General features: G+C 36.2%; 1 protein-coding gene and 1 pseudogene across 14 annotated transcripts in view; one reads left to right on the top strand and one right to left on the bottom strand.

The window, feature by feature from the left end:
- The window catches only part of NBEA (neurobeachin), a 611,133-nt gene that overhangs the window by 554,612 nt on the left and 33,740 nt on the right, over positions 1-22,781 (bottom strand). The gene's annotated exons all lie outside the window — the stretch shown is intronic.
- On the top strand, positions 17,390-17,508 carry LOC118609464 (annotated as a pseudogene).

The following is a 22,781-nucleotide window of genomic DNA, read 5'->3' as shown; positions in this document are numbered from 1 at the left end:
TAAAGGACAATAAATTATTCTGCTAAATAACTTTTGCCTATAAATTTGACAACGTAAATGAAGAACACAACTCATCTGACTGTACTATGAAAGCATGCTTAAGAAGAAATAGAAACCCTAACTAGTCCTATGCCTATCTTAGCAATTAAATTTATAGTTAACAAATGTTCCTGCAAACAAAACCCCAGATCCATATAATTTCACAAATGAATTCTATCAATCACTTAAAAAATGTATATTACTATCAATTTTACACAATCTCTTCCCAAAATTTTAAAATGAGAGAATTCCAAACTCATTTTATAGGCCACGAATACCATGATAATAAATTCAGAAAAACATAACAGTGGAAAAAAAATATAGCCAAATAACTCTCATGAACATACACACACACACAATAAAAATTAAAATGTATAGCAACTCAAATACAACATGTGTTAAATATATAGGTATATATTTATATATATTAATATGTAGATATACTTAACACATATATTTAACACACTATATATATTTAACACATGTTGGATATTACACACACACACACACACACACACACACACACACACACACACACACAATGACCAAATACCTTTATCCCAGGAATGTAGGTTTAGTTTACCGATTAACATAAAAAATGTAATTCACTCTATCAACAAACTAAAGAACAAAAGCCATTAGATCATTTCAAAAGATACCAAAAAAATAAACCATTTGAAAAGATTCAAAATGACTTATTAGAAAAACTTTCAGCAAACTAAGAATTTAAAGAAGCTTCTTTAAACAATAAAATCCATCTATGAAAAACCTATAGCTAACGTTATATTTAATAATGACTGCAAACTTTTCAGAAATAAGGCAAGGATGTCTTCTCCAACCATATGTATTCAGAAATGTGCAGAATATATTTTTAAGATCTGTACACTTAAAAGTAGAAAATTGAGATTTTTTTTTCAAAAAAGAGAAAATAAAACTAAAACCTAAATAGATGTAGAAATGTATCATTTTCAAGGACTAGAAGATGTTAATCCACCCAAATTTTTACACAATCCTAAATCAAAATTGTGGCTTTTTGTTAGGCCTTCTAAAATGTACATGGAAATTAAAATGGCCTATAATAGCCAAAACAAATCTGAAACAGAACAAACTTGAGAAGCCCTAAACGACCAGATATAATGACTTACTACAAAGCCACATAAATCAAGACAATGTGGCTCTGCTCTAAGAATGAGCATATGCATTAACAGAACCCACCACAGAAAGTCCAGAAATAGACCCAAATAAATCAAAAAACAAACTGATAGATGGTCAACTGATTACAGATAATAATGTCAAGACAAATACTGGAGAAAGAGCAGTATATACAAATAATAAGGAGTAACTAGACACTAATATGTAAATAAATGAACCTCGATTCCTACTTTATACTGTTCACAAGTTAAATCTATAAAATATCTATGAAAAAATCTTTTTGACTTTGGATTAGGCAAATATTTTTAAATATGCCGCAAAAGGACAATCTACATTTAAAAAATGATAGTTTGGATTTCTGCAAAATTGATAACTATTACAAGAACGAAAAGACAAACCACAGCCTGAAAAGAAATGTCTGGAAATCACATATCTGATAAAGGACTCGTATCCAAAATATATAAAGAGCTCTCACATCTTGATAATAAAAAGGCAAATAACCATATTTCAAAAAAAGACATAAAAATGTGCTATAAGCACATGAAAAGTGCTCAACGTCATTTGTCATTAAGAAAATGCAAATTAAAACCATGGTTAAGCTACCATATACACCCACTAGATTCCAATAAAAAGACTGACAGTACCAAGTGTTGAAGAGGATATAAACAGTTGGAACTCCCACACATTTCTAGTGTGAATACAAAATGACTGCCACTTCATAAAACTAGTTAGCAAGTTTCTTATAATGCTAAACGTACAGTTACCTATATATCCCAGCAATTCCACTCCTAGATATTTACCCACAGAAAACGAAAACATAGGTTCATGCACTGTACTGATACTCTACAAAAATAAAAACCAACCTACTGGGAACAACTAGAAACAAGCCTCTCTTGCTTGTTTCTAGTCGAGTTTCATCACTTTATTTAATAAAAAGTAAATTTTTAAAAATCACTGTGTAGCTACTGTGAACAAAGCCCTATACCAGATATCCACTTCCTTTACCTCTGCCCTTTCCAAAGCAGATAGATGATCTTTTTAAAACATAAATGTCACTCCTCTAGCTTAAAGCCTTTCAAATGGCTTCTCACTGCTCCTGTAACAGAATAGTAGCTCTTTCTCATAGTGTGTAAAACTGGAATAAATCTTCATGTGTACCTCACCAATTTCATTTCGGGTTGCCCCCCACCCCCTGTTGCTCATTTAAGACTCCAATCACTCAGATTCTGATCAGCTCCTTACCAGACCTTGTTTCCGCCAACTCTCAGGCCTTGTGCTCACTGTGCCCTCGTCTGCAGTGCTCTTTCAAAGGCTCTATGCATGATGTGAAAGCTGACCTAAGTGGAGCCATTTTAAAACAATTCCAGACGAACTCTCATGCAGGTCTTACTCCTTGAACCCATGGAATGTCTGAACTGGGCAAAAAAGGTTTTGGACTGGGACAAATCAACTCTTACAAACAGCTGTGTGTAAAGTTAACAGGAGAACACACATCCTGACCCTAAGGACTGATGATCGTGAACATTTTTTAGAATCAGTAACCAGCCATGTGTTATTCGAGAGTAGCCTAGTTTCTTAATACCAAGAGAAAATCCTTTCTTCTATTCATGTAATTATTTCCCTTTCTTTTCCCATAAAAAACCTTCTGACTTTATTCCATAATCTGACGTAATTTGGGTTTCTGCTTGACTCTATGCCCCCAAAATACAACTCTTTTTGATCTCAAACACTTGTTTCCTCTCACTTTGGCTTTTTATTTTGAAGGTTAACAATGATCAGCTCTTTCTCACATTTTAGGTCTCATTTGAATTGTCATCTCTTCAAAGAGGCAGTCACTGTCTGCTCAACCCAAGTCTGTCTCCATTATTGTGTGTGTGTGTGTGTGTGTGTGTGTGTGTCCCTAAGAGCAGAGTCATAGTCTAGAGCTCCATTATATAAGATACTGCCTACCTCAGTGCCTGGTATATAACACAACTTTCATGCAAGAGAGCCAAGAAATCCAAGTAGCTAATGAATCAATTACAGCCATGCACTGCTAAGAACAGCGATGTGTTCTCAGAAACGCATCTTCAGGAGATTTCATTGTTGTGCAAACATAGTACGCACTTACACAAACCTAGATGGTACGGCCTACTACAAATTTAGACTACATGGTATAGCTTATTGCTCCCAGGCTACAAACCTGTACAGCATGTTACTCTAGTGAATACTGTAGGCAACTATAACACAGTGGTTAAGTACTGGCGTACCTACACATATCTCACCTCAGAAAAGGAGCAGCAAAACTATGGTATAACAGATTGAAAAACAGCATACCTGTGTCGGGCACCTGCCACGAGCGGAGTGCACAGCACTGGAAGCTGCTCTGGGCGAGTCAGTGAGAGGTGAGGGAACGTGAAGGCCTCAGACGTTCCTGTGCGCTCCTGCAGACTTTATACCACTGTCCACTCAGGCTACACTAAATTGTAGATTTTCTTGTTTCAATAAATTAAACTTAGCTTACTATAACCTTTTTATTTATAAACTTTAATTTTTTTAACTTTTCTACTCTTTCGTAATAATACTTAGCTTAAAAAACACATTGCACAGCTATACAAAAGTATTTTCTTTACGTCCTTATTCTATAAGCTTTCTCCTATTTTAATTTTTTTCTATTTTTAAACTTTTTGGTTAAAAACTAAGACACAAACACACACTTTAGCCTAGGCCTACACAAGGACAGGATCATCAGTATCACTGTCTTCCACCTCCACATCTTGTCCCACGGGAAGGTGCTCAGGGGCAATGACACCATGGAGTGTCAACTCCTCTAACGCTGCCTCCTTCTGGAACACCTCCTGAAGGGCTCGCCCGAGGCTCTTCTTGAGGAGTTGTCACTTTTTTCAGAAATATATCTATGCTAATTTGTTTGGTTTCTTTTTGCCATCATAGATTTGCTTGTAACAGATAATGCCTCATGAACATTCCTCTCTATTAATGAAAATCTTTTCGTGTTGGGGTCCATGTTTTCAAGTTTTTTAAGGAGTTTGTGAAAGTCTGAAAAAGCTGCTGCTAACCCTTTCTCCGTGAGTTCTTTTGGAGGGTTCTTCTTCTGCAGTTGCAGCTGTGTTACAGTTATCATCTCAACACAACCCTGTTGATTTTTGCGACCTCCTCATCCTTGGCAAATCCTTTAAGTCACAGGCTACCACATCATTAGGTGACAGAAATTTTTCATTATAATCTTATAGGACCACTCATATATGCCATCCATTGTTGATCAAAACGACATTAGGTGGTACATAACTGTACTACAAAGCACATTTCCCAATTAGATAGATTAATACTTAGACTCTAACACAAACTACTTTTCATCATAAAATTTTAAAATCCATTCACAATAACCTTGATTTCATATTTTCGTGTGTGCATATATACACACGCAGACACAGACGCACACACATATACACACATGGCAGTGTCTATTTACAAGGAAATTTTATGGAATCAATCATATCAAAGTCTAATTCACAAAATGACAGCATTTCATTTCTAACCTTTTAAATCCTAATTATGAATAATACTTTAATATCTGAAGTCATTCAGAGTTGACTTTTAATACAAAAATATAACTTTTGTTACTCAATTTAAATGTAACTATGTAACAAATGATGACTTTTAAATGGATGAATAAAAGATAAGCAAAGGTTATACATTTTTTAAAAACATATATCACTGTTAAACGTATTGTTACTAAAATAAAATTATTATATAAGTTCTCTAACAGACCACACAGAAGTTTTAGAAGAAAGGTCTTACTCATATATATATATATATATATATATATATATATATATATATATGTATATGAAGTTTTAAAATGAATAACTGAAATTCTAAAATATTTTTGCAATTATAATGATTCTTGATCTTCATAATATTAAGGCTTTTTTTCTCATGATTTTGTTTTTTTCAGGTCACATAACTTCAATTAAATAACATTATTATATTATTTAATATGACAGTTATACAAAATAATACACTTTAGTTCACATAAAAGAAAAATTAAACTAATATTGAAAAACAATGAAAAGTAGTTATATACACTGTGAGTTGATTTTTGGAATTTACCTTTTAAGGATTCCAATAAATCTCACAAACAACTGAAATCATATTAAAAAAATGAACACCTACATGTTTAAATTTATAGGTTAATGTATAGGATGAGTGCAATGAAACTTTACTTGTGGGAAAAAAATAAAACATCTAAGTAAAAAGAAGTAGGAAGTAATCATTTTCATTTTGTTTTCTTACCAGTTAATCATGTCTTACATGGTTAAATTATCTTAGAATTCTAGAACTCAGGCATTTTTTTAAAACTCAATAATTACATGCACAACCTGGTTAATTTTACAAAAATAAACAATTACTAAAATGTATTAATCCAAGTCACAGGTTATCAGTAGTCAGTTACTAAATTATTCATAATTATACAACCTTCTTGAACTATATAAAGGTTTCAACACACTTATCTCTCCCATACCTTTCTTTATAATTTGCTTCCCATGAAAATAACAGAACCTGTATTATGAATGAGAAGTTTTAAAATGCAAGAATAAAGAAAGTTTTAACTAAACCTAAGAGTTGACTTTTAGCAGTAAGAATGTATATATATAACATGATAGATACCCCTCAAAACTTCAATTTCTTAAAATAACAATCATCCTGAAGGACTCAAGAACAGGTCTTCCCAGGATATGCTGCTTTGGCATGTGCATTATCTTCCCCGAAGGCCACTGGGCCCACAACCACTGAGATCCTGGGGGCTAGAGAAACTTTCACCTCTCCCTTTTAAGGAATTTAAATTGGGGCCTTGCCCATAATAAGAGCTATCATCAGTGGTAACCTTTTTATGATCTATAAAGAAGGAAAAACTTCTAATTACTGAATGTATAGTCTTCTCATTGTCCTGCAAAGTGCCCTTCTACCCACTGGTGCCTTACCTCATTCCACGGCTCAGTATGTTCTCTATACCTCATTTTATCCTTCTGTCTCTGAACCTCTCGTGTAGATGGTGCCTCTGACTCACGTATGTGGAGTTCTGTGCATATGCATGTAATTAAATTTGGTTATTTCCTCTTGTTAATTTCTATCATGTCAATTTAATTATTAGGCCAACCAAAAAAACCTACAAGGGTAGATAAAAATTTATTCCCTCCCTAAAATCCATGTGCACCACATTATAAATTAAAAGTAAATAAAACTATCTTCCTAAACTAAAACCTTCTCCATAATTACCCTATCCCCTGTTATAAAAACTTGATGCCTTCACATTACCCGACATGGGCTTTTTTCTCCATTCCAATTATCGAGCCCTAATATTTTTTCCTTACTTATCTCATACTCAAACCTTCTTCATTTTCTCTAGCTACCATATCAAGTAGTTTCAAAATTCTTCTTTGTGGTCTTCTCATAATACCTTCCTACTTCAAGTCACCATCGAATATCACTGCCAAATTCATCTTCCTAAAAGAGCACTTAGATCATAATATTCATCTTTTCAACAACCTTTTTACTAAATTAATTTTTATTTATCAATTATCTGATTATATAAATAATCTGAATTATCTGAATTTATCGTCTGAAATCCTACAATACTTCTTACAGAAGTATTGATCAGACCCAAAGGAGTAATTTGGAAAGAAAACAAGACCTCTGCTAGACCTCTGCTAGAACCTGTGGACAGAAGTACATTAGTTTAGTATGTTAGGTACATCAGTTTATTTATCCTCTGAGTCCCGGTTTATGAGTCCACATCTTTATTATGATCACTGAAATCTTCTGGTTCTAGGATGCAAAGTACTACAATCTATACTGAGAAGACTGTGATGCATGCGATAAGCTGTTATATAGAATCTCATGCCTCAAAGGGTAAAAATAACTTGAGATGAAGTTTTTTATTAATAACAACAAGGACAGCAATGTGACTTCTCAGAGGACTGTTTATATCCTAATGAGAAGGCATTCCTACTTGAAAAGGATTTCATTAAGAAAAAAAAAAAAGGAATAAAAGTAAATAAATCAAGCATTTAACTCAAAAAGTTAGGAAAAATCTTTTGAAATGTAAGCCCAAGTAAATTATAAGAAAAAAAATGATCAATGTAAAAGCAGAGTTTCATTGGTTAGAAAACAGAAAAGCTGTAAATTCAGTAAATAAATCTATAATGTGAGTCCTAGGAGAAAAAAATAATAATATACACAACCCTCAGACAAAAAGAGAAAAGAATCTGAAAATTAAAAATGAGATATAGCAAATCAGTAAACTTGTCTTCTCATAAACCTTGTGCTCAATTTCTGCTAATAAACTTATAGAGAGAAAAGGAATTGAATTAAATGCTTCTCAAAGTGTATCTCTGAGTTGTGGGCTTATAAACCTTTTTTTTATCTTTACATATTTTCCAATTCTATAAATTTTCTAAGAAGATCTTTTATAATCAGAAAAAGACATACTTTCTGGGGGAAGAGGGCATAAAACTCTCAGTATCAAGGGTTATACATAAACACTACATTGAGAAGTCCCTGAAAAATATGACCCAAATCTGTCTTAATGACCCTTCCATTAGCAGCACCTATATAGTACATACTGAAATATTGGAAACGACTTTATATCTATTAAACAAGTATTTAATATAGCTTTGGTAATACTGGTATATTCAAAACCAAGTTTAAAATAGTATTTATTTTTAGAGCTTTCAATTACATTGCCGTGTAGCCTATTTGATAAAGAACTTCATACCAATTCTTCCGCAAAAATAACCCATCCCCGAGGTGCAGCACCAGCAGCAAACGGGATGTTCAGCCTTCCGCCTCTGGTTCCGCTCTGATTCCTAAGCAGTCCCCTCCTTATACAATTTTCTTATATATATATAACATGGAAATTTATCAAGTTTCCAATCAGAAATAAAGCTAATTAAAGGAATATGATGGAGTACCAGGGAGATACTGATTGAGAATGACAATTAAAAAAAAAAGGAACAATTCACTAGCACGAGACTAAATATACAATCACTGTTTCATTTTTAAATGCTGTGTAAAAAGTGGTTTTTACTGGGCCACAATTGATCACAGCACAAATCTTTGGAGCCAGACTAACTCAAGATCAAATCTCAACTCTGCCACTTACTAAATTCATGACTTGGCAGTTAACTTCTCATTTCCTCTACTGAATCATTCCCATCCATACACAAACACACTAAAATCCACCTCATCTTTAAAAGAAAAATAATCATTGATTCTGCCTCACCCTTCAGCCAACAGACTATTTCTCTACTCTTCTTTATGGACTCTTCCTCATTTCAAAGATTTAACAAAATTTGAATTGTTCCTGGTCCCAGTACTTGTATTGCTTCTCTGTCCATACTCACTCCAGATGACGTCATAAGATCTCATGGCTTTTAATATCAACTAGATACTACTGACTCACAACTGTGTATCTTCAGCTCTGACTATTCACAGCCTCATACATATATCCAACTGATTTCTTGCCATCTCCTCTTATATGAGTAATAGACATCTAAAGTTTGACAAGGCCAAGAACAAACTTCTCATCTTCCCATCCCATCTCTATATTAGACCTCTAGCAAACTTCCAGTTTCAGTCAGCGACAAACGTTCTATTCTCCCAGTTAGGCCAAAAGTTTCAGAGTTGATCACGGACTCTTCTCTTTCTCATGTACTCCATCCAATGCCCAGCAAATCCAGTTAGCTATGCTTTCAAGAATCTGATCGGTTCTTACTACTTGTACTGCTTCCACCATTATCTGAAAATGTACCTCCTGTCTGGTTTACTCAAAGAATCTCCTGAATGGTTTCTCTGTATCTCTCCAATCAGCCTACAGCTTATTCTCAGCACCGATTTTAACAGGATTGATGTAAGCATTATACAGATCATATCTGTCCTCTACTCAAAACACTCCAATGGCTTCTCAACTCAGCTGCAATAAAATCTAAGCTCATACATGATTAGCAATCAATATGATCTGCCCATCCTCTACTTCTCAAGTCTTATCTACCAACCTCACTTCTTCTCCAGATATACGGTTGCTTTGACACTCTCCACTCGTTCTTGCCTACTTGCTGTTCCTTCTGCCTGCCATGGTCTTCCCCCGCCCCCACCCCAAACCTCATCCTTCAACCCCTGCCATAGCCACATGGCTATCTCTCTTCAGGTCTCTCTTCAAATGTCACCTTATCAATGAGGCCATCCATAAACTACTTTACTTAAAACATTAAAACCCAGAACTCCTTGTATCTTTCTTTCTAACCTTATTTTTTCCACGGAAAGCTTCTATTCTGACATATATTTTAGGTGTGTTTACTTTATAACACCTATACCTATTATGCCACCTCCATGAGAGCAGAGACTTTTGTCTACTTTGTACACTGTTTTACGCCTAGCACCTGGCATATATGTGCATTCAAAACATACTTGTTGAATAAATGAATTTAGTCTTTTAGCAAAATATACAGAACCCAATTCCATTGTGCTCCCATTGAGAATTATGCAAGATGGACAGAATATGAAAACAGTATTTGGCGACATCTGAAAACTAACAAGAGAACAAGCAAGTGCAAAGCCAGATCCAAAAAGGAAGAAAGCTCATAGAAGCCCAGTACTGGAGCTATTTTTCCCCTCAAGGCAAATGGCTACTGGAAAAGAAACAGCTGAAAGGCTGAGAATCTAAACATAAATTTTAACATACCCATGGAAACAGTGAGACAAAACCTATAGTTCAGAGACTTACAAAGGAAGGACCCTTACAAACACCCCAGGCTTTTTGCTTGCTGCACTGAAGAGCTACTCCCCAGGACTAAGAGTAGGAAAAAAAAAAAATAGCTCAAACATGCTAAGTGAAAGAAACCAGTCACAAAATACCATATATTGTATAGTTCCATTTACAATAGGCAAATCCATAGAGACAATTAGTAGATTAGTGACTGCCTGGGGGTGGAGGAATGGGAGACTGAGAGTTACAGAGTTTCATTTGGAGGTGATGGAAATATTCTGGAGTTAGATAATGGTGATGGTTGTACAACAATATACTAAAAGCCACCGAACTGTACTCTTTAAAATGGTTATGACGGTAAGCTATATGCAATGTGAATTTTATGTTAATTAAAAAAAGAAAAAATACATAAGCTCTTGCAGAGTGCAAATGCAAGTTCAAATCATCCAATTCATGATTGAATTATAACACTCTGAGACTGCTAGGGTCTCAAGCCTCAGTGCCAGCCTAAACCAAAATATGGTTATTAAGAAATGGGATGGAATTCCAGTCAAGATGATGAAGTAGATAAATGCTGTACTCACCTCCTCCCTCACATGACCATATCAAAATTATGACTAAATTACAGAACAATCAACCTATAGAACTACCTGGAGACTAGCTGAACAGAAGACCTAAGAACATACAGAAAAAGCCACATCGAGAGAGGTAGGAAGGATGGAGACATGAAACAGGCTAGGCCCACACCTAGGAGTGCCGGCTGAGAATTAAGAGGGCTATCTCGACTACAAAGGTTCCCCTGAAGAGTGGAGTGTGGAGTCTCATACCCACACCGGGCTCGCCAATCCAGAGCACCAGTGCCAGGAAGAGGAGCCCTGACAACATCCTCTTGGGAAAATCATCAAGGATTCAAGTCATCTGAGTGAGACTAAAGGCTGCTGGAAATCAGACATTCTCTTAAAGAGCCCATGCGCCAGACAATCCTTGCACTCACCCTGGGCTTTGGTGGAGGGACAGTGGCTCTGGTGGTTTCAGAGACGACATCCAGGGAGAAACTGAATTGTGTGGCTTCTGGGTGAAGGCTGGAGGGATAGCCGCTACTGTCAAACTGCTGAGTCCTCCTCTGACACCACTGGGAGACAGGTGCCATCTTTTCTGTGTTGAGTCTGTCACACATACACTCATATTCATTCTCTCTCTCTCTCTCTCTCTCTCTCTCTCACACACACACACACACACACACACACACACACACACAGTCTCCAAATCTGAATCTGCATTAGCCTGGTGAACACCACTTGCTCCACCCTGATCACTCTCTGAGTCTCCGCACCGTCAAACTTGTACACTACCAGAAGCTCTTTCGGCAGCAGGCTGCCCTGCCAGCTCACACACCTCCAGACGCTCTCTTGGCAGCAAACAGCCAGCCTCAGTCCATGCACCACTCGAGGCTCTTGCAGCAGTAGGTGGATAGTCATGGCCTACGATGCAGACTTTCTTAAACTCTCTCAAAGGTCCACAGGCCCCATGCAGACGGAGGCTGCCCTGGATGTCCATGTACCTCTTACTGAGTGGCCCTAGGCTCAGAACTGGCACCAAATCTAAATCTGTGCTAACCAGGTAAATATCAACTGTCCAACCCTAGAAACTCCCAGGACCCCACCTCACCAAACACACATACCACCCAAGGCTCTTTCAGCAGGTAAGCCTTACTCACAGCCCATAGCAGCAGCAAACCTAGGGGGTCCCCTGTGCCTCAGTGGCCCCAGGTCCAGTACTAGCAGCAGCTGGCCTCAGTTCCCAGTATAGACTTTCCCACATGTCTCCTGGCACAGCACAGGAGCACAGGCAGCTACCAATGTCAGATTACTTCATAGTTTCTATCAGCTAATCCTAAGACAGTCACAAATAGCTTTTCTCTTGTTCTTTTATTTGAGGCATGTTTCTTTTTTTCTTCATTTTAGCTGCCTCTCTGTGTTTGTTTCTATGTATTGGGTAGATCTGCTACATTGCTGTTGGCCTTGGTCTGCACCAGAGCTCCTCCAAAGAGCACCCAGAACCAACAAGTGGTCAGCTTCAGATCACACCAGGGCACCACCCAATTAACTTCACAAACAGCACATTCAAAGGGTAGTCTCGGCAAGCACCAGAGCCTGTTGCAGAAAATGCTGCTCAGTGGGGTCAGCCCACAAAGAGCAGCTCATACACTATGGTCGTGGCCAAACCTCACAGCCAATCATCCTGAGGGTCAATCCGACGAACTGAGGTGTCAACAACAATTAAAACTCAACTGCAACAGGAGGGCACACACAACCCACACAAGGAACACTCCTGGAGAAGCCAGCTTAAGTGAGCAGGCAGACAGAGCCACTGGGCCCCACAGGGCACTTACTATGTAAGCAACCTTGCCAAGACCAGGAAATGTAGCAGATCTACCCAATACATAGAAACAAACATGGAGATGCAGCCAAAATGAAGGAAAAAAAAGAAACATGTCCTAAATGAAAGAACAAAGGAAAATAACTGAAACAAAGGCGAGCAATTTGCCCAATACAGAGTTCAAAACACTAGTTATAATGACCCTAAGGGACTCAGCAAGAACTTCAATAAAAAGATAGTCAATAAAATAAGACATGGGAATCATTTTCAAAAAGTCAGAAATGAAGAATACAATAACTGAAAAGAATACACTAGAAAGAATCAACAGATTAGATGAAGCAGAGGATCAAATCAGCAAGTTGGAAGACAATGTAGCAAAAAAAATACTCAATTGAAACATAAAAAAGGAAAAAGAATTTTAAAAAATCAGGATAATTTAAGAACCGTCTGAGATAATATCAAGCATAGCAATATTCGCATCTTAGGGGTACCAAAAGGAGAAGAGAGAAACCAAGTAAGGGATTGAGAACCTATCTGAAAAAATAATGACTGAAACTTTTCTAACCTGATAAAGGAAACAGACACACAAACCCAGGAGGCCCAGGGAGTCCCAAACAAGATGAAACCAAAGAGGTCCACACCAAGACACATTATAATTTAAATACCAAAGGTTAAAGACAAAGAGAGAATCTTAAAAAGTAGCAAGAGAAAAGCAATTAGCTACCTAAAAGGGAGCTCCCATAAGACTGTCAGTTCATTTCTCAAAAGAAACTTTGCAGGCCAGAAGGGATTGGCAGGAAATATTCAAAGTGATGAAAAGCCAGGACCTACAATCAATATTACTGTGTCCAGCAAGGCTGTTAGACTCAAAAGACAGATAAAGAGCTTCTCAGGCAAAAAAAAAAAAAAGCTAAAGGAATTCATCATCACCAAGCCAGTATTATAGGAACTGCTAGAGGGACTTCGTTAAAAATAATGAAAAAAAAAAGATTAAAAATATGAACAGTAAAAAGGCAATAAACCACATATCTATCAACAATTACTTCAAATGTGAAAGGATTAAATGACCCAATCAAAAGACATAGGGTCGCTGAATGGATAAGAAAACAAGACCCATGGATATATGATGTCTATAACACACCCTCTTCAGGAGAAAAGATACATACACACTGAAAATAAAGGGAAGGTAAAAGATCTTTTATGCAAAGGGAAATCAAAAAAAGCTGGGATAGCAATACTTAAATCAGACAAAATAGACTTTAAAATGAAGGCAATATAAGAGATGAAAGAGGATTACGCATAATAATAAATGTATAAATCCATCAAGAGTATATACATATAATCCTTGTAAATATTTATAAACTGAACACAGAAGCAACTGAACATAAAGGAAATACTGACAGACATAAAGAGAGAGGTCAATAGTAAAACAGTCATAGCACGAAACTTTAACACTCCATTGAAAACAATGGATAGATCTTCCAGACAAAAATTAACAAGGAAACAGCAGCCTTAAATAACACATTATACCAGACTGATATAACTGATATTTTTAGAGCATTTAACCCCGAAGCAGCAAAACATACATCTTTACAAGCGCATGTAGAACATTTTCCAGGATAAACCACATTAGGCCACAAGTCTCAATAAATTTAAGATCAAAACCATATCAAGCATCTTTTCCAGCCACAATGATATGAAACTAGAAATCAATTACGAAAAAAAAAAAAAACCTGGAAAGCATATAAACACATGGAGGCTAAATAGCATGCTATTAACCAATGAACAGGTTAATAATGAGATCAAGAAAGAAATCAAAAGCTATCTTGAAAGAAAGGAAAATGAAAACATAACAACCCAAAATCTATGGCACAAAGCGAAAACAGTCCTAACAGGAAAAGACAGAGTAATACAGACCTACTCAAGAAACGAGAAAAATCTCAAAAAAAAAACCAATTTACCCTTACAACTAAAGTACCTAGAAAAAGAACAACAAACAAAGCTCAAAGCGATTAGAAGGAAGAAAAATAATAAAGATCAAAGAAGAAATAAATCAAATAGAGTCTAAGAAAAACAACATAAAAGACTAATGAAATCAAAAGCTGGTTCTTTGACAAGATAAAATTGAGATACCCTTAAACAGACTCAGCAAGAAAAAAAAAGATAGCCCAAATTAAAACAGGCAGAAATGAAACAGAAGTGACAACTGATACCACAGAAATATCAAGGATTATAAAAAATACTATAAACAATTATATGTCCACAAATTGTACAATCTGGAAGAAATGGTAAAATTTCTAGAAATATACAATCTTCCAAGACTGAATCAAAAAGAAACAGAAAATCTGAATTGACTGATTACTAATGACTACAAATTGGTAATAAAAAAAAACTCCCAACAAGCAAAAGACCTGGACTGGAAGGCTTCACAGGTGAATTTCACCAAACATTCAAAGAAGACTTAACACTCATCTTTCGCAAACTATACCAAAAAACTCAAGATGAGAAAAGGCTCCCTAGCTCATTTTACAAAGCCACCATTACCCTGATTCCAAAACCAAATAAAGACGTTACAAAAAAAGAAAATTACAGGCCAATATCCCTGATAAACACAGATGCAAAAATCTTTAGCAAAATATTAGCAAACCAAATTCATAATCAAGTGAAACATATTCCTGGGATGCAAGGTTGGTTCAATATCCACAAACTGATTAATGTGATACAACACATTAACAAAGTGAAAGATAAAAATCATATGATCACGCCAATAGATGCAAAAAGCGTTTGACAAAACCCAGCATTCATTTATGATAAAAACTCTTAGCAAAGTAGGAAAAGAGTGAACATACCTCAACATAATAAAGGCCATATGTGACAACCCACAGCTAACATCATACTCAATGGGAAAAGCTAAAAGCATTTTTTAAAGATCAGGGACAGGACAAGAGGTCCACTTTCATGACTTTTATTTAACATATTATTGAAAGTCCTAACCACAGCAATCAAACAAAAAGTGAGAGAGAGCAAGAGAAAGAAAGAAAGAAAGAAATGGCATCCAAACTGAAACGGAAGCAGTAAAACTCATTATTTGTAGAGGAGATGATATATCCAGGGAACTCCCAAGATTCCACCAAAAAACTATTAGAATAGATAAATTAATTCAGTTAATGTAGGAGGATACAAAATATTCAGAAACCAGTTGCATTTTTATGTACCAATAAAGAATTATCAGAAAGAGAAATTAAGAAAACAATCGCATTTAAAATAGCACCAAAAACAATAAATACTTAGGAATAAATTTAACCAAGGAGGTAAAAGACCTATACTCGGAAAATGGTATTATCGAAGAAAGAAACTGAAGAAGATACAAATAAATGGAAGCATATATCGTGCTGATAGGAAGGAAGAATCAATACCATTAAAATGGCCATACTACCCAAAGCAATCTATAGATTCAATGCAATCCCTATCAAAATACCAATGACATTTTTCACAGAACTAGAACAAATCATCCAAAAAATTTATATGAAACCATAAAATGTCCCAAACAGCCACACAAATCTTAAGAAAGAAGAACAAAGTTGGAGGTATCACACTACTAGGTAGCAAAATACACTGCTATATTATCGAAACAGAATGATACTGGAATAAAAACAAACACACAGATCAATGGAACAGAACAGAGAGTCCAGAAATAAACCCACTCCTATAGGGTCAACTAATTTATGACAAAGGAGGCAAGACTATACAAAGGGCTAAAGACAGTCTATTCAATAAATGGTGCTGGGAAAACTGAACAGATGTAAAAAAAAAAAAAAATCAAACTAGACCACCTTCTTACACCATGTAGAATAAACTCAAAATGGATTAATGACTTAAATGCAAGACCTCAAATCATAAAACTCCTAGAAGAAAACAAGCAGTAAACTCTCTGATTGTACTCAGTAATATTTTTTCTGATATATCTATTAGGGCAAGGGAGACAAAAATAAACAAACAAACAAATGGGACTACATCATACTGAAAAATATTTACACAGCAAAAGAAACCATCAATAAAATGAAAAGACAACCTATTGAATGAGAGAAGGTATTCACCAATGATACATCTGATAAGGGGTTTTCTAAAAGTTATAAAGAACTCATACACCAAAAATACATACAATACAATTATAAAATGAATGGACACCTCAGCAAAGAGGACATACTGGATGGGCAATAGGCATATGAAAAGATGCTCGACATCACTGTCATCAAAGAAATGCAATGAAAACCACAATGAGATATCACCTCACACCTGTCGAAATGGCTATCATCAATAAATCAACAAACAGCAAATCGTATGATCCTATGCTGGCAAAGATGTGGAGAAAAAAGGGACCCTTTTGCACTGTTGGTGGTACTGCAAATGGGTGCAGCCACTGTAGAAAACAATATGGAGGTTTCTCAAAAAATTAAAAATAGAATTACATTATGACCCAGCAATTCTACTTCTGAGTGTTTATCCAAATAAATCCAAAACACTAACTTGAACCCCTATGTTCACTGCAGCATTACTTACAATAGCCGAGATATGAGAGCAATGTAAGTGCCCACTAATGGACGTTTGAAGATGTGATAAATATATACAATGGAATATTACTCATTAAATAAAAAGAACAAAATCTTTCCATTCGTGACAACATGGATGGACCTAAAGGCTACTATACTAAGTGAAATAAGTGAGAAAAAACAAATACCACATGATTTCACTTATATGTGGAACCTAAAGAACGAAATAAACCAAACAGAAACAGACTCACAGATGCGGAAAACAAAATGATGGTTGCCAGATGGGAGAAGGGTTGTGGGGCTGGGTAAAAAAGTGAAGAGATTAAGAAGTAAAAATTGATAGTTAAAAAAAGTCACGGGGATGTGAAGTACAGCATAGGAAATACATTCAATAATACTATAATAACTATGTATGGTGCCAGGTGGGTACTACACTTACCAGGTATCACTTTGTAAACTAACAAAATGACACTGAATGTCAACTATAATTGAAAAATAAAATTTTGTCTACAGCCATGCCACCCTAAACAAGCCTGATTCCGTCTGATCTCGGAAGCTAAGCAGGGTCGGGCCTGGTTAGTACTTGGAAGGGAGACCACCTAGGAAGACCAGGAGCTGTAGGCGTAAAAAATAAAAAAATACAGGATTGTAAGCTGACAAGGTTCTTGCAATCTGTGAGGTCAACCAAGGGTTGCTTCGCTTAAAAAAAAAAAAAAAGTTAAAAAAAAAGAAATGGGATGAATAAAATGGACACTGATGGGGTTAAAGCAGAGGTTTTAATACAGTATCCAAAAGCTGGGTGGGAAAAAGAATCCTTACCCTGCTCAGCCGACAATAAAGGGCCCCGAACAAATCTGTTTACCCCAGTTTGAAGAAAAATTTTAAAGCCCAAAGGCAGAGATTACAATTAGAAACCTGACCTGAAATACCATGATAAAGTTGTTAGACTAATTCATCAAAATAAATACTTGCCTCTATCTCTCACTGGGGATCTAAAGCCTTTTGCACCATAGTGGATAAAATAAGTGTGTGAAAAAGAGAAGTTTCTAGGACTTTATAATAGGCGTTCCATGAAATGTAGTACCAAAACCTATGGTGAAGCCCTGACTTGAGCTATAATTAGACTGAAAGAAGGAAAAATATATTGGATAGCATACATGAAAGTTAGAATATTTAAGCAGGTATTATGTAAAGAAGTTGTGTTGACTTTACCCAAATATTTATGAGAACGGATATTCTGTCTGGCTGAGGAACACTAACCCCTACCTAGTATTATAAAACCAAAACCTATAGATGAAGTTCTAATAGAAGCTACAGTTAGGAATGTAATAAGAGTTGACAGAATTAAGGTAAAGGTCTGTAGGAGAACTGGTGTATCTGAGCAGGCTTTATGTGAAGTGCTTGAGTCTCTTTCATCTGACCGTCTTATGGGGAAGAGCACTGCATCTAACTGGGAAACATTCCTCCTACCTAGCATTGTAAAACAGAAGGCATATAAATCTACCCTCCAAGTAATAACTGCACATGCTAACTGGGAACAAGTAGGACTGCCTAAACCCATGCATACAGAATAGAAGCTGGAGTGGTGGCAGGGGCAGATTCTCTGTGTGACGCCCTATGTGGGTAGAGACCAGGGATTATAAGGTTTATGGCAAAAGGCTGAGGGCGTGCCTCCCAGGGAAGACTACTAGAACTCTGGACTAGAGAATTTACACCTCAGGGACACTTATTACCTTGCTATTGGACAGTATTAATTGAAGCTACCACTATGACTGCAGGACATGAAATGATATTAAAACCTGAAACAGCCATACTATCTAGGACGATATCAGAAAAACACTCCAATAAGGGTGGCAGTGCCCAGAAGAGAAATATAATAAAATGATACAGTTTACAAAGGATCATGCTGCCTGGAGAATGCAAGGAGGAGATTCTTAGGAGCAGGCAGTCTCTCTTCCCCCAGGACTGACTCTGGAACTGTGTGAGGAGCTGCTAGATTCTACTGTCTCTTGGACAGTGCCCTATAAGCAGTTCTTGATTGACCAACAAAGAGCTGCTTGGTTTGTGGATGGCAGTCCCAAGGTGAACAGACAACGTCCTGTTTGAGTAGGGCATTAGAGTAGGGCATGCTGATGCCCATCAGAACTCTCAGATTTAGAAGTAACTGGAATCGACATGCAGAGATCCCCATGTCTCAGAATGGTTACCTAGTCCCATTAAATGAGTAGTGATGGGGACGGTGCAACAGTGCAAGTTCCTCTTGCACCTTCTGAGGCACAAAATGCCAGTAAGAACTGTTCTGTTGGCCAACAAGAGATACAGAGACTGCAGATAGGCCATATGGCAAACCGCCTAGTAGGAAGGTCCTGATCACAGCTGGCGAATCAGACTGATGCTAGCACCCCTGCATCTTGACAGGAAAGAGACACTGACTTTGAACAGAGACTTGCTTACCTGGTGGTAGGTACAAATGCTTAGTGTGCTACAAAATAACCAGAACAGACAATACTGAACCAATTTGGACACTGAAGATCATTTCTTCAGACCAAGAAACACACTTTACGAGCCTAACATTCAACAATGGACAGAGAGATATCCTCCTCAGAGTAGCAGTTTCATAGAGAACTGGAATGCCCAATTAAGAGTGGTTGTCTATAAGGGAGGGAAATAAAGGCATGAAGCACTTGCTTACAGACAGGTAGATTGTAGACAGAAAAAATTCTACTTTATAATCCATGTAAAATGTTTACAAAGTAACTTATACATACTAAATGCTTAGTAAATTATAAGCGGTATTATATTTATTGTTATTGTTTTCCTAGGCAAATCTAATGATAGCAACTATATTTATCCTTCTCCCAAAAAGGACCAGAACAATAGTTTTACTATTTCATTCTCCTCTACACCTGTTTCTCTTCCAACTCCAAGGAAATTTTTTAAATTATAGTCAGATTTAACATGTTTTACTGCTTTCAATATGCATCATCACATCTGTACCCCACTACTTTATCTCAGTCCATTGCTCTTCTTGCTAGAGTACATACATCATTAGTAATTCTTTCAGCAATGATCAATGGACAGAACAGTATCTAAGTCTCTGACATGTATTTATTTCTATCTTATTCTAAACTGTTCATTTGTCTGAACAGGACATTTCTAGATTCAAAGTTATCTTCCCCCAGCCCTTTTATCAGTGCACTGTCTTATGGAATCTGATGTTGCTGATTAAAAAAAAAAATGTGCTGTCCATCTGATTCTCAGTCCTCTGCAGATAAGCTGTTGGTATTTTAAATACATGTAAATACATACCGAGAAAAAGAAGATACAGATACATCCACGGACAGCAGGCATTGTAGTTTATTTTGCACTGCTCTAATTACTAGTGAATGAGAGCACGGTATAACAGTTAAGAGTCTGGACTTCGAGGCAGACTGCCTAGGTTAAAATCTAGACATTGATACTTACTGGCAAGTTACTTAAACACGCGTATGTGCTCAGCTTCCACATCTGTAAAGTGTGAATAATAATAGTATCTATCTCATAGTGTTGTGAGGTTTAAGAAATACAGTCAAATGAATAAATTCAGCCTCACGATGTTAGTTCCCACCCCTCAAAAAAAACTGAAAAATTCACATATAGGCGACCATTTTATAAAGATTGTTGTTTGTTTGTTTTTTTTCAATCTTAACTAAATAGTAACAAAATGGTTGAGGACCACACAGGTATTTTAAAATGTAAAAATTAAGAGAGTAATAAATACAATATTCACAAAATCGGTTACTCTACAGAAGATGAGGAAAATTGGACTGAAAAATTAACACAGGGAGTTTCGACAATCTTACTAATACTCTAGGTCACAAGTTGGAGGTTGGGGTCATGGGTATTATTTTATTATTGAGAATGGGGACTGGATGAGGAAAAGAAGGTCATTGCATGATATTTCCCAATTTTATAATATCTGAATGTATCTTATCATACCACATCTGATCAAAAGTCTTCATATGCATTAGAAAAAATCTGAAAGGATATGTGTCAAAATTAAAAACATTAAGAAATTATTGAAACACACTAAGAAGCCAGATAAAAGTGAAGATGAGTTTCTCCTAGCCCAATCAAAATGATTGTGATTTTTACCCCAGAATTGCCAGACAGACATACAGCTAGTATAGAGTACATACATCTACATGTTTTCATAAGACTACCAAAAATTAAGAGTGCCAAGGTCAAAAAAAACAGTGTCTAACTGAAACAGTATGCAATTGGATCTGAATCTGATAGAAAAAAAAAAAACAAAGTAATGAGATTTAAGAAACCAGATGTCTCAATGAAGGCATAAGTCAGGTTAGTGGAAATGGAGCATAGAAAGATATGCTGATATCAGAATAAGCAATTAAAACATTCAAAATTTTTAAAACAACAGTTCTGGTGATTCCGAGGTTTGATGTCTGGCCTTAAATGCTGGTTGCTAAAGTGGCATGAAAATGTAAGTTCTCAGAACATGCATGAACTGAGAGGCCCACTATACAGAGGACATTTACCTGTGAGATGAAATGGCCCATGATGTTTAGGAAAAAGAACGACTGTAAAAGAAAACAGCAAGCCAGGTGACAAAAGTCCTTGAGCGATATCCTCCTACAGGTTACTAGATAATGGCAGGAAAGACAGGAACAGGTATGATAAAGCAAGTATGGCATAGATTTCAAAGTGAGAGAAAGTGATTTTAAAAAGTGATCTGGAAGTAAAACATCTATAGAATGCCAAGAATGTCAAGTTCTTTACTCATCCTAAGGTACACTGAACTTGAGAGAATGAAAAAAAGCACTTAGATTTCAAGAAATGAGGTAAAAGAATAACGGAAGGAAGGGGTAGAAATACAAAGAAACTTTCATTATGGAAAAGAAGCTAAAGATGGAGAAACAGGGTAAAAAAATAAAGGACCGTGTTTTTTTCACCTCTAAGATTCTGCACATGCTTGAAATGTCCTTTTTAATCTCCTGATCTGGCTGACAGTATTCAGCTCGGGAGTCATTTCCTAAAGGAAAGCATTTTCTAACACACATCCCCAGTTTATGTGTACCTTGTGCCTAAAGCATGTGTACCCCGTGCCTAGTTTTATGAAAGGCTTTATCAATGTATAATTTTTTTTGTTTCATTAATGTGACCGGGGTAAAAACCATGAATTTAATTGCTCTGACCCACCATAGTGCCTGACAAAAAAGCATTCAACAAATGGCGAACACATGCTGAATCACTGCACTGGACCAAGTAAGCAGGAGAGGCAACTTGTTCACAGAGGCTTGTATTGTGGGCAATGCCCATGGAAAAATGACATGTAGAGCTGGAAGAGGTGAAATCATGGCCTAGAATTAACCTCAAGGTATCTAGTCTAATAGTAAAATAGTATCTGTCAAAATGAATACAACTTATTTTTAAGTACTGAATGTTTCTGTCTGGCTTTATTGAAATATAAGATAATGAGTTGCTTGTATTTACATTGCACAATTCAATTTTTTTTCAGTTACAGTTGACATACAATATACCAGTTTCAGGTATACAGCACAGTGATCAGAGAGCCACATAATTCGCAAAGTGATCACCCACTAAATCTAGTACCTTCTTTCCCCTTACATATTTATTACATTATTAACCATCTTCCCCACGCTACACTCTACATTTCCATGTCTATTCTGCAACTATGCATTTGTACCTCTTAGTCCTTTGCCTTTTTTTAGATCTCTCATGCCCTCTCCCATCTAGTATCCCTCAAAATACTCCGAGTTTATTTCTGCCTCCATTGTTGTTGATTTTGTTCTTTAGATGCCACATGTATGTGAAATCATGCGATATTTGTCTTTCTCTATCTGACCCATTTCATTCAGCGCGCTATCCTCTAGGTC

Source organism: Rousettus aegyptiacus, unplaced genomic scaffold (genome assembly GCF_014176215.1).
Source record: "Rousettus aegyptiacus isolate mRouAeg1 unplaced genomic scaffold, mRouAeg1.p scaffold_m13_p_11, whole genome shotgun sequence".
NCBI lineage: Eukaryota > Metazoa > Chordata > Mammalia > Chiroptera > Pteropodidae > Rousettus > Rousettus aegyptiacus.
This window is presented reverse-complemented; position numbering and strand designations above follow the sequence as displayed.